The 12,985-nt window shown below is 33.0% G+C and overlaps 1 long non-coding RNA gene across 2 annotated transcripts; it reads left to right on the top strand.

Moving 5' to 3' along the window:
• The first annotated feature begins 209 nt into the window (after positions 1 to 209).
• LOC107961694 (uncharacterized) lies at positions 210 to 5,915 on the top strand. 2 transcript variants are annotated; one of them, XR_001701369.2, is made up of 3 exons: positions 245 to 434; positions 4,569 to 4,640; positions 5,553 to 5,915. It is a non-coding gene; the product is annotated as an uncharacterized lncRNA (long non-coding RNA). The 2 variants fall into 2 exon arrangements; XR_005917930.1 differs by lacking the exon at positions 4,569 to 4,640 and having other exon boundaries at positions 210 to 434.
• The last annotated feature ends 7,070 nt before the right edge of the window (positions 5,916 to 12,985 follow it).

Below are 12,985 nucleotides of genomic sequence, written 5' to 3' on the forward strand. Positions count from 1 at the left end.
TTTATAAGTTCCACAAATATTAAAAAATTATTTGACATTATACTTTATTTTTTGTTTTAACGTAAGTAACTGGATTCATTAATTATAAAGGAATTGAAGTTTATAACCCTAGTTTGAAAATAACTAAGCAACAGCAAGATAACAAAAAAATAGCAAATAAACAATAAAATAAACGAAGTGGAAATAAAGTGGTCCGTTGGCTTTGTTAGGACCTTCATACTCCCCAGATTGCAACCCAGTTGATCAGAGGGGAGCCTCTTCTCACTCTTCCAAAATTTCACCCTTCTGTTTCCTTTTTCCTCTCAAAAGATCTATTGCCATTCCTCGGAGTGGACCCTTTTGGCCATTTCTTGAGTCAGTTAGCCTCGTTGGCTGTCCGATCTTCTCTCCTCCTCCATTTTTCCCACGGCGAACTCCGGCACTTCCCCTACCAGGTAAGCTTGCTCCCTTAATTTTAATCCTCCCATCGCTAAAACATGCGCTTGGTCGTTCCTCTCCCTTGTGTGGGAGAACAAACGGGTTGGAAATCATCTTTTAACGATTTTACATTTTCAATGAAAGCACTTATATATAATAGGCTATATTTTGTTTTCTTTAATTTTTGCAGTTATATTTTGAAATTGTATAATTTGCCATTCAATTATTAGTGTGATTGAATTTTACCACTAAACTTTAATTTTTTTTAAAAGAATTTCCATAAACTTTGATTTTTAGTTAAAAATTTAGCACTTAATATTAATTTTGATGAAAAAAAATTGAACTTTAACTACTAATCAAAAGTTACTTAAAGTTCATACTTTTATGTATTATAGATAGATAAGTCATAAATATTTAATTTAATCAAGTTACATATTCAACTTTAACTACTAATAAATTAAGCCATTTATACTAACATTGTAACACTCTCGACTCGATTTGATTGGTTGGATCCAGATCTTAGGTATTATCAAGTTAATACAAATAAAAACTCAATCTACTTTTACAAATTACGATCACTTACGTCTTACTTAATCACAAAATTTCTAATTTGAATAGATAAACATGTACAAGTAAATATAATTACATCACGTGGTAATTAAAATACAACAATATTTAATTTGAAACTCTAATACAATACAGATGCCCCAAATAGGGACTTCTAAGTAATAATTCAGTCTTGGAATACATCGCCAATCTTGCTCTGTATACACAATAACCTGATATTTCACTTTTAGGGATAGTCCTAACATCGTCCCTCTTGACGTAGACTTACGTCATCTCACTTATAACATAATACATACAGATAAGTTTATAAGAATTTAGTAAGGAAAATATAATTTACATGAGTCATATTTGCACATTGCAATTGATAGTTTAGATAGATGATACCATCGTCCTTAAACATTCAACTTTGTCTCTGATGAATACTTCCTCAAGTTTTGTTTCCATATTCACATCAGATATCATACCTTACTTTGAAATCACTTCTTCTTATCGAAGTATTCAATACATCATTTACTTCTTTCAATCAAAACAATCATAAATCTTTATCCATTTTCTTTTCAGAGATCAATACAATCAGTAACAACATTACGCTTGCAAACTTACTTCTGAGCCATCAAATCATCACAATTCAAAAGAATGTGTGCACAGACGATAGATACCTCCTTCAAACATACAAATTTTACAGTCTTATTTTTAGACGAGTCATAGCCTTATATAACTCGTTTTTACTGTACTAACCATATAGACATAAAACCTTTCTAATCTTACTGATTTCACTTAAGAGTCATGTTGAATGCGCCTAATCGATTTATTATAGAACCTGCCACAAGAACATTCTTTCCGATATGTCACCAAGGACTTTATTTTGACGTATCATATGGACATTTCTTTCAGAGTTCGTCATGAATGATACTTTTTCATATTGCGCTACGAAGGCGCTCCTTTAGGGTTTGCCATAAGGGTATTTTCTTCCTAATGTGTTTGTGATATGAATTTGCCTAGACTCACATTTCGTGAGATTTGCTTGTCATTATCCTAAGACATGCAGAAAAAATCCATTAGGCTATAGCCATGACCATGGACTTTCCATTCAGGGTTCTTATTTAAAGTCCCGGCGAACCCTTTTGAACATCACCGCGATGAACAGACATAAACTCTTCATGCCCTTATACAATTTAAACCTAACCTTTTATTCCACCAACATATAACCACATACATTCCCGACTCATAATACAAATTCTAGGCATACATATAACCATACCTCAGCATTACATTATTTAATCACCATTCATCATATGCTTGAACTTATCATATTCCATACCAATTATACATGCCATCCTCAATGAACAATCATACATTCATAGATCTCATTTAGTAATTACTCATATAGTTACATACATATCATATCGTACCTTTCGTGATCTCGGCTTCATATTTCATTTAGTATGCCACAGATCTATTTGCATGAATAGTACATATGCAAAAGTCAGCAAAGAGGCTCACCTGACAATCTCACATAGCAGCTTAAATTCTAGATCCAACAAGAGATTACAATAACCACTACTTATAAAACAAAAGAACACCATTAAAACTCGTTTTAACCTCTACCGTCATCTTAAACCTAGATAACCCACATATAAAGCCTTACTTCTTTATTTAACTATTCATGCACTTATTCAAACTTAATCTTTCATAACTTTAACATGTAGAGTTACAATATTTACCTTGACATGTAGTAGTCACTAACAAAAATCTAGATTTACAACTCCAATTTATAGGAGAAAAAAATACTTTCTGGTTTCTCCAGTATCAGATAACAATACTTTAGAAGAAAGAAGGAAAATTTTTTCTTTCTCTACCCTTAATATCGACATATTTAACCTAAGTCCTTATTGGAACTTGACATGTGTCACAACTCGTAAGATTGTTTTTATAAATGGCTTACAGTTGTAGAGAGAACCTAAATAAAAATCCAATAAATTATATATTTGGTTCTTCGGTTCTATCCATTTCTATCCAAATGGTTTTTAACGTAACTGGCACAGTAACTCAATGAACTTGGCATATAATACCTTCGACAATAACTCCAACTTACAAAATTCTCAATACTCTTACCAAACTCCCTTTCCTTACAGCACAACACATTCTAAGTTCGATCCGTATATAATATTCCAATATCTGCTATGCACTCAAATTGTACACCAAAACAATAATTGGGCAGATAGGCTACGCCTCACAAATTACTCTCAGTCTACTCGCCAGAACTTAAAACCCATCAAAACTAGGTGTTACAAACGCCGTCGAGTTATTTTAATGGAAAAATTGAGTTATCACTTCTATTTAGCAATTTTTTTCAAATAAGCAAATAATATATATTGTTATTTTAAATAAATTTGTCTAAGCTTTTTTCCAAACATAAATTACTAGAGAAATAAAATTTAGTTTTGCAATTCTGTAAGAATGAAACCTTAATCAATTGAATCAATTTTTTTGAATTTTTTTCTCATTCTTCATCATTCATTTTCAACCATTAAAGATTTGCAATTGTTCCTTTAAACTTTCATAATCGATCATGGAGGTTTTTATTCCTTGATATAGAGGTAGGGATCAACATTGAAAAGTCCTCGAGTTGCAGATTTGACGTAGGGCTTTAGACTAAATTGAAGGGAATTGGCATGTAAGCAACCTAAAACACATAAGAAATGTAACAACTCGATAGGCAGGGGTGTTGAAAAGTGTATATCCGGGACTCTGTTCATGTAAACCAGACTCGAAGTTAATTATTTAGTTAATTAAATTTTGGATAGATAATTTACATGAATTAGGAGCTATTATGGTTTAAGGACTAAATTGCGTAAAAGTAAAAAATTCAATTATAAATTGAAATAAACTAAAGGGGCTAAAGTAATAATTATGTAATTTAATAAATGGTTGTGTATAGGTGCCCGGTCAAGGGTTAAGTGTAATGTGCTTTTATATATTATATATATGTTATATATTAAGTTAGAATAATAATAGTAATAAATAAAATGAAAACAAAATTAAAAGAAAAAAGTGAAGTAGAATGAGAGAGCACATGCAAATTAAAAGAAAAGAAAAGAAAGAACCAAAAGAGGCCGACGATACTAAGGGCTTCAAACTTTCAAATTTTAATTGGTTAGTCAATTTAGCCCCATTTTCTTATAATTTTCATATTTTTGGAATCACAGTACCTAGGTTCTAATTTTTAGTATTGTTTAAGATTTTAGATGTTGCTATTGTTGAATAGTTTAAGTATTAGGAATTAAATAGATAGATTTTTAAGCTAGAAGTGGAAAATGACTAAATTGTGAAATTAATAGTTGATTTTGAGTAATAGGGACTAAATTGAGAAAATTTTGAAATTGAAGGGTTGAATTAGAAAATGAGCTAAATTTAGTTTAAAGTGAAATTAGTATAAAAATATAAAGTTAAATGTGAAGGTTAAAAATTAGTCTCGATTTAGGGACTAAATTGAAGTTTAAGCAAATAAAGTGTAAAATTTTAATTTTAATGTAAAATTAAATTATGTAATATTAATATATTTTAATTGTTTTATTCCGTAGCTAACGTCGTACCGGAATCCTTGAGTAAAAAGGAGAAGGATAAAATTGACGTCGAATAGCTCAGAATTTACGGTTTGTGTGTTCTATAATCCTAATTAAATAACAGATTGTTGTATAATTAATTGTTTGCATATGGTAAGCATTTGTGGTGGGTACTTTGGTACTTTTGGATTAAATTGAATTCATAGTAAATTTGAAAGGGATTCATTTTGTGTATTATGAAATATGTTGATTATATGAATATTGAATTGACTATATGTGATAGTGTATATATGTGAAACTGAGACATTAGTTGTATTGAAAAGTGAAATAAAACTCTATTAACTGTATCGGGCTGAGTTGGATATAGATGGCATGCCATAGGATAGGAAGAGTTCAAGGATTTCTCTTAAGTCGATGAGGCACTGGGTGCCAATTTACTTTGGTTTAACTGATGAGACATTGGATGTCAATTTATATAGCACTGGGTACAGTTATTATTTTGGAATTAACTAGACACTAGGTGCCAAATTGGTGTGTTGGTTGGATCTGTGTATCTATCCGAGTCTGAGTCATGTTAATAGGGAAAATTAAATAATAAATTTATATGTTTGATATTGAGATGACCATGTTGAGAAATGAATATGAGATGAGAAAAAGAAATATGAAATAATGAAATGTGATGTGAATCTTGAAATGAATTCAAGTATCAAAATGATTAATCATGCCATTGAATGAGTTGGACTACTAAATGCTATATATATGAAATATCACTGATATGTGCTTGAACATATGAAATATTATTACCATGTGCTAAATTTTGTGAACTCTATTGAATGTGAATAAAGAATGAGTAAGTTGGCATTATTGATTTGATACATATGTTTTATAACATTACTTATTGCATTTTTATATCTTATCTATCCATATCAAGTTTAAATTATTCGGATTATAGAAATACCACTAAGTTATACTCAGTGTGCGGTTTTGTTTTCTGTACGCAAGCTAGGTACTTTTCAACATATCGCAGACTCAGCATCAAACAATAAATCCCGAGCTCAAGTGTGGTTATATCTTATTTTGAAATGGCATGTACCGAGGAAGTCTTTGGTTGATAGTTGGTTTGTCAATGTCATGTTATTTTGTTTTAAGGTGAATTGATGGTTACTTATATAATTGTGGTTTAAGCTATGTTTTTGTATGTAGTCTAATTAATGTGTTGGTATGTGTTGTAGTTTAAAACTTGGTAGCCTAAGTAGCTAAAGGTTAGTTCAATATTAGTTAATTTGATATGAATGAAAGTCTTTGAATGGTTGATGTGTTTGATGATATAAAATGTAGCACCAATGAGGGTACATTGGCTAGACACTTAAGGTGGTTTATTTGGTTTGTTTTAAGCATGCTTAATCGTGTTTTGAACAAGTTAAATGACTGTTAATTAAGTTTCTTAGTGTCTAAGTAAGTAGGAAATGGTAAACTTGAGTTTTAAGGTACTTATAGGTGCATATGGCCTAAACACGGTCTGTCACACGATCGTGTTGAAAAATAGTATAGGTGTAGTTTCCACACGGGCTGACACACGGCTTGGGACACGGTTGTGTAACCCAAGTCAGTGAGTTACACAGGCAGAAACACGGGCTGGGACACAACCATGTGTTTCAAGTTAGTGAGTTACATGGACTAGGACACAGCCCGTGTCTCAACTTCGAGAGCCACACGGTCTGGGGCATTTTACACGGCTGTGTGTCCCCTTTTTTAAGTATTTTCAAAAATTTCCTAAACTTTCAGAATTGATCCAAATTAGTCCCTACTTATTTTTAGACTATTCTTAAGGTCTCGTAGACTCGATACAAGGACTGTAAGAGTAATTTTTACTTTGAATTGGAATGAATTAGTAAACCTGAATTAAGTGCATTATACTAATATCATCGAAGGTAATAATAGCCGTAATATGGACCAATACTCTGATGCTAATAATTAGAATTGTCTTATTATGTATCCGACTTCTAGCATTCAAGAAGGGATAAATAGTGATAAGAGTGTAGACAGTGAAAGACCAAATTTAGCATTGCATAGTATGATATACTATTCGATTATATAAGACACTACTATGCATTTAGATTGACATGATCTACCCTTGTATATTATGGCGACATTAGTTAGCTTATACTACTACTTGTGATGTAACTAAATGTTTTGATTGGTTAGTAATGTAACATCCCGAATTAGGGCCTAGTCGGAACAGTGGTTTTGTGACCACAAATCCGAGATGATAATAATTATTTTATTATTATTATGAGGTCTATGATATGTCTCTATGCTTGTGTGAAAATTTCATGAAGAAATTTTATGTGAAAAGTGCTTAATTAGACTTTAAGGACTAAATCAAATAATTTGTAAAACTCGTGTTCTAGAAGCAATTTGCATGAAATTGAATTAGATTATTAATTAGAGGTCCTTAAAGAGCAATTTGACCAAGTTTTAAAAATTTGGACAAAAATGGCTTGGAAGGGTAAAATTTGAAAGAATGGTAAAAAGGGCATTTTGGTCATTTAGGGGTAAAATGAATTAAAAGACAAAAATTAAAAGCCAAATGTGTCCATCTTCCTCCTATGGTAGTGTGAATCAAGAGGGGAGCCATGGCTAGGGTTTTCAAGCTTCCAAGCTCAATAGTAAGTGATCCTGAGCCCCTTTTTAACGTTCTATGTATTTTTAAATCCCGATAACATGCTCTACTCATTTCTACCATTATTTTGAGCTAGGGTTTATATTTAAAAATTTACCCATGCATGACATGCTAGTATTTTGATGTTTAATGGTAGAATATGAAAGATTAGAGTATATTTAACACCTTTTACTAAGTGATTTTTCATGAAAAAGCCTAAAAAGGACTAAATTGAAAAAGGTGTAAAATAGGTAACTAAAAATCTGTTTTAATGAGAAATGTGGGCTGCCATAAGCTTGACTATGGTTCGGCTAGGCTTGGGTAATCAAGAAATTGAACATTTTACGAGCCTAGAGACTAAATTGAAAATATGTGAAAAATTAGAGGTAAAATTATAAATTTTCCAAAATATGATTTTGGGCCAATTTTAATAATGTGAGTCCTAAATAGGCTATAATTGAAATGATAGATAAAGGAAATCGAGATTCGGACTTAAATCGAGAAAATACAAGTTTTGGACTAAAATGATAATTTTGCCATTTCCATATTCGAGGTAAGTTTGCGTGATTTAACGAGCATATTATTCATGTTATTATTTTTATACATGAAATATATTTTGCTATGATTGTATTGAATTTGATATTAATGGAAATTTGATGAAAATTGACATTTTAAATGAAATGAATAATTTTCTATGAAAACTAGGTGATATGTTATTTTTATTGTATGGATTAATGCTCAAATAAACATTAAAGTGTGTATTCATGCATGAATTATAATGTTAATAGTCATTGTGAAATATTACATGGGAAAGGTTGTACTAATGAAAAGTTGATAAAGTGTCCCGGTTGAATAAAAAGGGATATCCGATGGATATATCATTTCTTACATGATATGAGATCCTGCATGTGTTGCAGTCAAGGATTTAGACCAGACAGGTAATTCATATATCTCAGTATAGAAAGGATCTAGCCCGGACAGGTGTTCTTTGAATAATCGAGCCTCCCGAAGAATATGTGTGCATTATGGATTTAGCCCGGACGGGTAATCTGATAGAGGACTGAATTTAGCCTAGATTGACAATTCAGATCCGAGCTTATGAGAGCAATTATCGTTGAAAGGGATTTTTCCTGGAGTGGTAATCCCGACATTGCTCTATGAATTTATTCTACGGGGGATTTAGCATGAACTGGTAATCCCGCAGTAAGATGTAAGGTTCGCAGGAGTGCGTATTGAGATGATCACTTGTATGAATTGACGGTAAATGGGCTATCCATCGAGATCCCCGAGAGATTCAATGGGATTAACATGAGAAATAAAAATGGTTGTCATCTATGCTTAGATGAAACTAGTATGATGCATATGATTGTCATGTTTGGATGAGTGGTTGTGCTAAGAGATAACACAGGTACATACTCGAAACCCATGAACATGTGTTTGACATGTGAAATGAAAAGGACTTGTGGTAAGAATGCAAATAGATGAATGATATATATGAGAATAATATTTTATGGCAATCTTATGATGAACATCATTTTGTTGCTCTAAAACTATTTGGACAACAGCAATAATCCAACTTTGAAAATCCACTAAAAATTGTGGAAGTCGAATTAAATTCTGAATTAAATATGAAATGAAAGCTTATTGAGTCTAGTTTCACATAAAAGAAATGATATAAGAAAAAGAATTTAATATTATGAGATATTCGAATTCTTGTGAGATATAGTCATAATGAGTTCGAAATCCCTATTCTGACTTGGGAAAATCACTATAAATTGTACAAAAATAATTATGGGTTAGAATTCATATGACTAATTCCTACAGACATGAACACTATCCGAATCTCATACTAAGAGATAATTAAGTTTTAGTGAAGAGAGGTCGGAACTATCGGATAGCGAAACAAGGGAGACTTTAAAGAATAAATGGTACTTATTGGATAGACCAAAAATTTTGAAAATTTTATGATAAAAATATATGTGAGTCTAGTTTCTAGAAAAATTAACGGATCTTAATTTGGAGTTCCGTAGCTCCAGATACAAATGATTTAGTGACTATGACTCAAGAAAACAGCTTGACTGGATTTTAATAAATAGAGAGAAATTGGAATAGCATATTAATTCCTTGCTTATTATTTTCATGCGAGCTTACTAAGCTTAAAGCTTACTCCCTCCTTTCCATTTCTTTTAGTGTTTTTAGGTCAGCTTGGGGCTGGAGAACGTTGGAGGCAACATCACACTACCAAGCTATCACCTTGGGATATTGATACATAGGTTGAGAAGTTTCAAGTGAGTGGCATAGGAATTAGTTTTTATGATATGTGTTCTATGATTTGGCCAAATGTATTGGCTTATTTTGATTTATTTGTACATGGCCATAGGGTATGGCTCATATTGAGTATGATTTGTAAATCTATCTATCCATGCTATGTTATAATGTTTGTGATGAAATGATGTGAGTATGATGGTTAGCCATGCATGAATGGTGCTGTGAAATGCATGTGTGATGAATGCTTCATGACCATTCGAAGTGGTCATGACCATGGTTAATTATAATAGAGCAAGTAAGATAATAATGCATTGAACGTGAATGCTGGATGGATAAGTTGATAATCATGGTATAAGAGAATAACTGGTAAAGTATTTGACTTGGTCAAATAAATGAGATTTGGTATGCCTAGAATCAGTATAACGTGAGGATATGTAAAATGTGTATAATGCCTCGAAAATGTCATGTTGTGTCTTAATAAAGAGTGTTTTAATCATTAAAATGTTGCTATGAATTGTGATTATGACGTGTATATAGATGTAAGGGATTGTAGGTAACATGAAGGCTTGGAAAATAGCCTAAGTGTTGGCCACACGGCTGAGACACGGCCATGTGTCTCATCCGTGTGAGGGACATGGCCTGGTGATACGGGCGTGTGGCCTAGCCATGCGGTTCAAATTGTGTGCTAACGTCATAAACAGAGAGTTACACGGCTTGAGGACACGGGCTTGTCCTTGTGTCCACACGGGCGTGTGACCCTGTTTTATGAGAAAGATTTCTATGTTTTCCAGAACTTTCCAAAGTTCTCGATATAGTTCCGGACCATTTTAAATGCATGTCATGGTCCTCGTAGACCCATAATAGGGACACTATGAATATCTTCGATTGGTTTTAATTTGGAACAAAATTTTATGGCTCGGATTGTATGATCATTTGCGTTTAAGTCCGGTAATGCCTCGTATCCTATCTTAGCGTTGGACATGGGTAGAGGTTGTTACAAGTAATGCTTGTGACCCTAATCTGACGAAAGAGAGGGGTTAGGTGTGACAGCCCTAAAGTGACCCTAGTCGGGAAGTGGTTTCGGGGCCACAAAACCAAGTCATAAAAATAATTAGCTGCCATATTTGATGCTTATTATATGTATATATGCATGTGTGAAAATTTCATGTTTGAATTTTGTCAATTGTAAGTGAATTTTATCAAATAAGACTTATGTGAGAAAATTTAGAAATGTGCTAGGCAAATGTGAAATGGCCTATTAATGCATGTTGTGAAAATGATGGGTTTGCATGTCAATTTACCCAAATTTAAGCTTAGTGGCCGGCCATGCTATGAGTGGAAACATGTCACAAACATGTTATGTTAGTGATGTATGTTAGGAAAAATAAAATAAGGAGTATGGGTAATAAAGAAATGGAAAAAAAAGGAAAGAATGTGTGTGATTGTCTCCCCCCCATTGCCGTGAGTGGAAGAAAAGAAAACAAAAAAAAAGTGTTCATCCTTTGGTTCATCCTTGGCCGAAAATTCTAAGGAAGAAGGAAGGAGTTCTTGCTTCATGTTTGGTTTGGAAGAGGATTAGGAGGAGGTTCGGCCATACTTGTATCTAGATTAAGGTATGTTGATGTTGTGCCATGAGATTCATGCATGTTTTTAGTTGCTAGCTTGAGTTCTAATTAGCCATGGTTCAAATCTTTGCTATGTCATGGGGATGATATTCGGCCAAGGTGGATTTTGTGTTAATGTCATTGCATGCTAAATGTGAAGCTTGTTAATGATAAATGTGATGGTGGATTGATTAACTCTTGGATTTTCTTTTTAGCATTTTTGAGTGAGACATTAAGTTCTTTGTTTAACCATGATCAAAATTGAAATGGTAAGGTGTTGTGATGTATTCGGCCATGGTATATCCATAAGTATGATTTATGCTTATTGCATGGTAGGTAAGATTTGTGTTTTGGATTTATGTTTATGTTTGGTTATAATCAACCTTGTGATTCGGCTCTTACACACATATATATATATGTTTGCACATGATGTATTGGCATGACATATATAATATCTCAAGGTATATATTTTCATATGATGGTGTTTCGGTTATGGAGTAAATGATGGATGCGTATTGAGTTATAATATGTAATGCATTAGTTAGTAAAATGTATGCCATTTGTGTATGGTATTAAGTATATAATTGGCCTCAACATAAACATGCATATTCGGCCACATGAATGAGTACATAGGTTGATGTGTTTGTTCGGCCATAGGTAAGCATATTGAAGGATTTATCTTGACTTAGAACATTCGGCTAAGGAGAATACTAACTAATGTGTTGAGTTTGATTCATGATTCCGTACATATGTGACTTTGATGTCTAATGAATTATATATGGGCTAAGTACCTTGAGTTCCTCTTTTCGATGCTCAAATGATTAAATCAATTTATTTGTTAAATTAAGCTCAAGAGCAAAGGGGAACTAAATCCGATAAAGGGAAGGAAAAAGTGGTTGAATAGCCATCGAAATCGTTCGACAACATCCGAGGTAAGTTTTCGAGTAATGGAACTTAGATTATGATTTGAATAGATCATATTTTAAGCGAATCAAAATCATGCTCTTTGTATGTGGCTATTGAGCCGAAATTGCAAGTGTGATAAGTGTCTTGTGTTTGAGCTTTGGTAATGAAAATGAAATACGGATGTGTCATGATTTATTGATAAATGTGCATGGTTATTCGAATGATGTCCGGACTAAGTCCCGAAGGCTTTGTGCTAAGTGACTATATCCGGACTAAGATCCGAAGGCATTTGTGCGAGTTACTAATTCCGAGCTAAGTTCGAAGGCATTTGTGCGAGTTACTAATTCCGAGCTAAGCCCGAAGGCATTGGTGCGAGTTACTAAATTCGGGTTAAGTCCCGAAGGCATTTGTGCGAGTTACTATAACCGGGCTATGTCCCGAAGGCATTTGAACGAGTTGCTATATCCGGTTAAATTCCGAAGGTACGTGATTCGGGAATGAGCGATCTTGCTGTAAAAATTTCAGTTAATACGCTTGTAAAATCCCAACAATGAGGTATGTTTCGTGTGTGCATTGGAATAGTTGATTCCCTTCGAATAATATTCGCTCAGTAAATTTATGAGTTTTCGGCCTTGGCTAAGTTGATCTTTTGTGTGTGAATATAAGGGTTGGTAATGTGAAGTAATTATGATATTGAGAATTTGTGCATATGAAATTATCCGTTTAGTTATATGAATGCTATATTTTAGTTGTGCTTAAATTCTTTGCTCAAACTTACTAAGCACTAAATGTTTACTCTATTTCTTTGATTCTCTGTTTTATAGATTTTGGTTCGTCAACTATCGGACTCGGGAATTTTGAAGTCGAAGTCGCCCACACTATCAAAGCCCCTTTTGGTACACTTTTGGTTAAACTTTGAAATGGCATGTATAGGACTACCCTTTTTGTTGTGGGTCATGGACCCTTTGGATTTGTATAATTTTGGATAGCCATGC

The sequence above is a fragment of the Gossypium hirsutum genome, chromosome A01, assembly GCF_007990345.1.
Source record: "Gossypium hirsutum isolate 1008001.06 chromosome A01, Gossypium_hirsutum_v2.1, whole genome shotgun sequence".
In the NCBI taxonomy this organism is placed as follows: domain Eukaryota; kingdom Viridiplantae; phylum Streptophyta; class Magnoliopsida; order Malvales; family Malvaceae; genus Gossypium; species Gossypium hirsutum.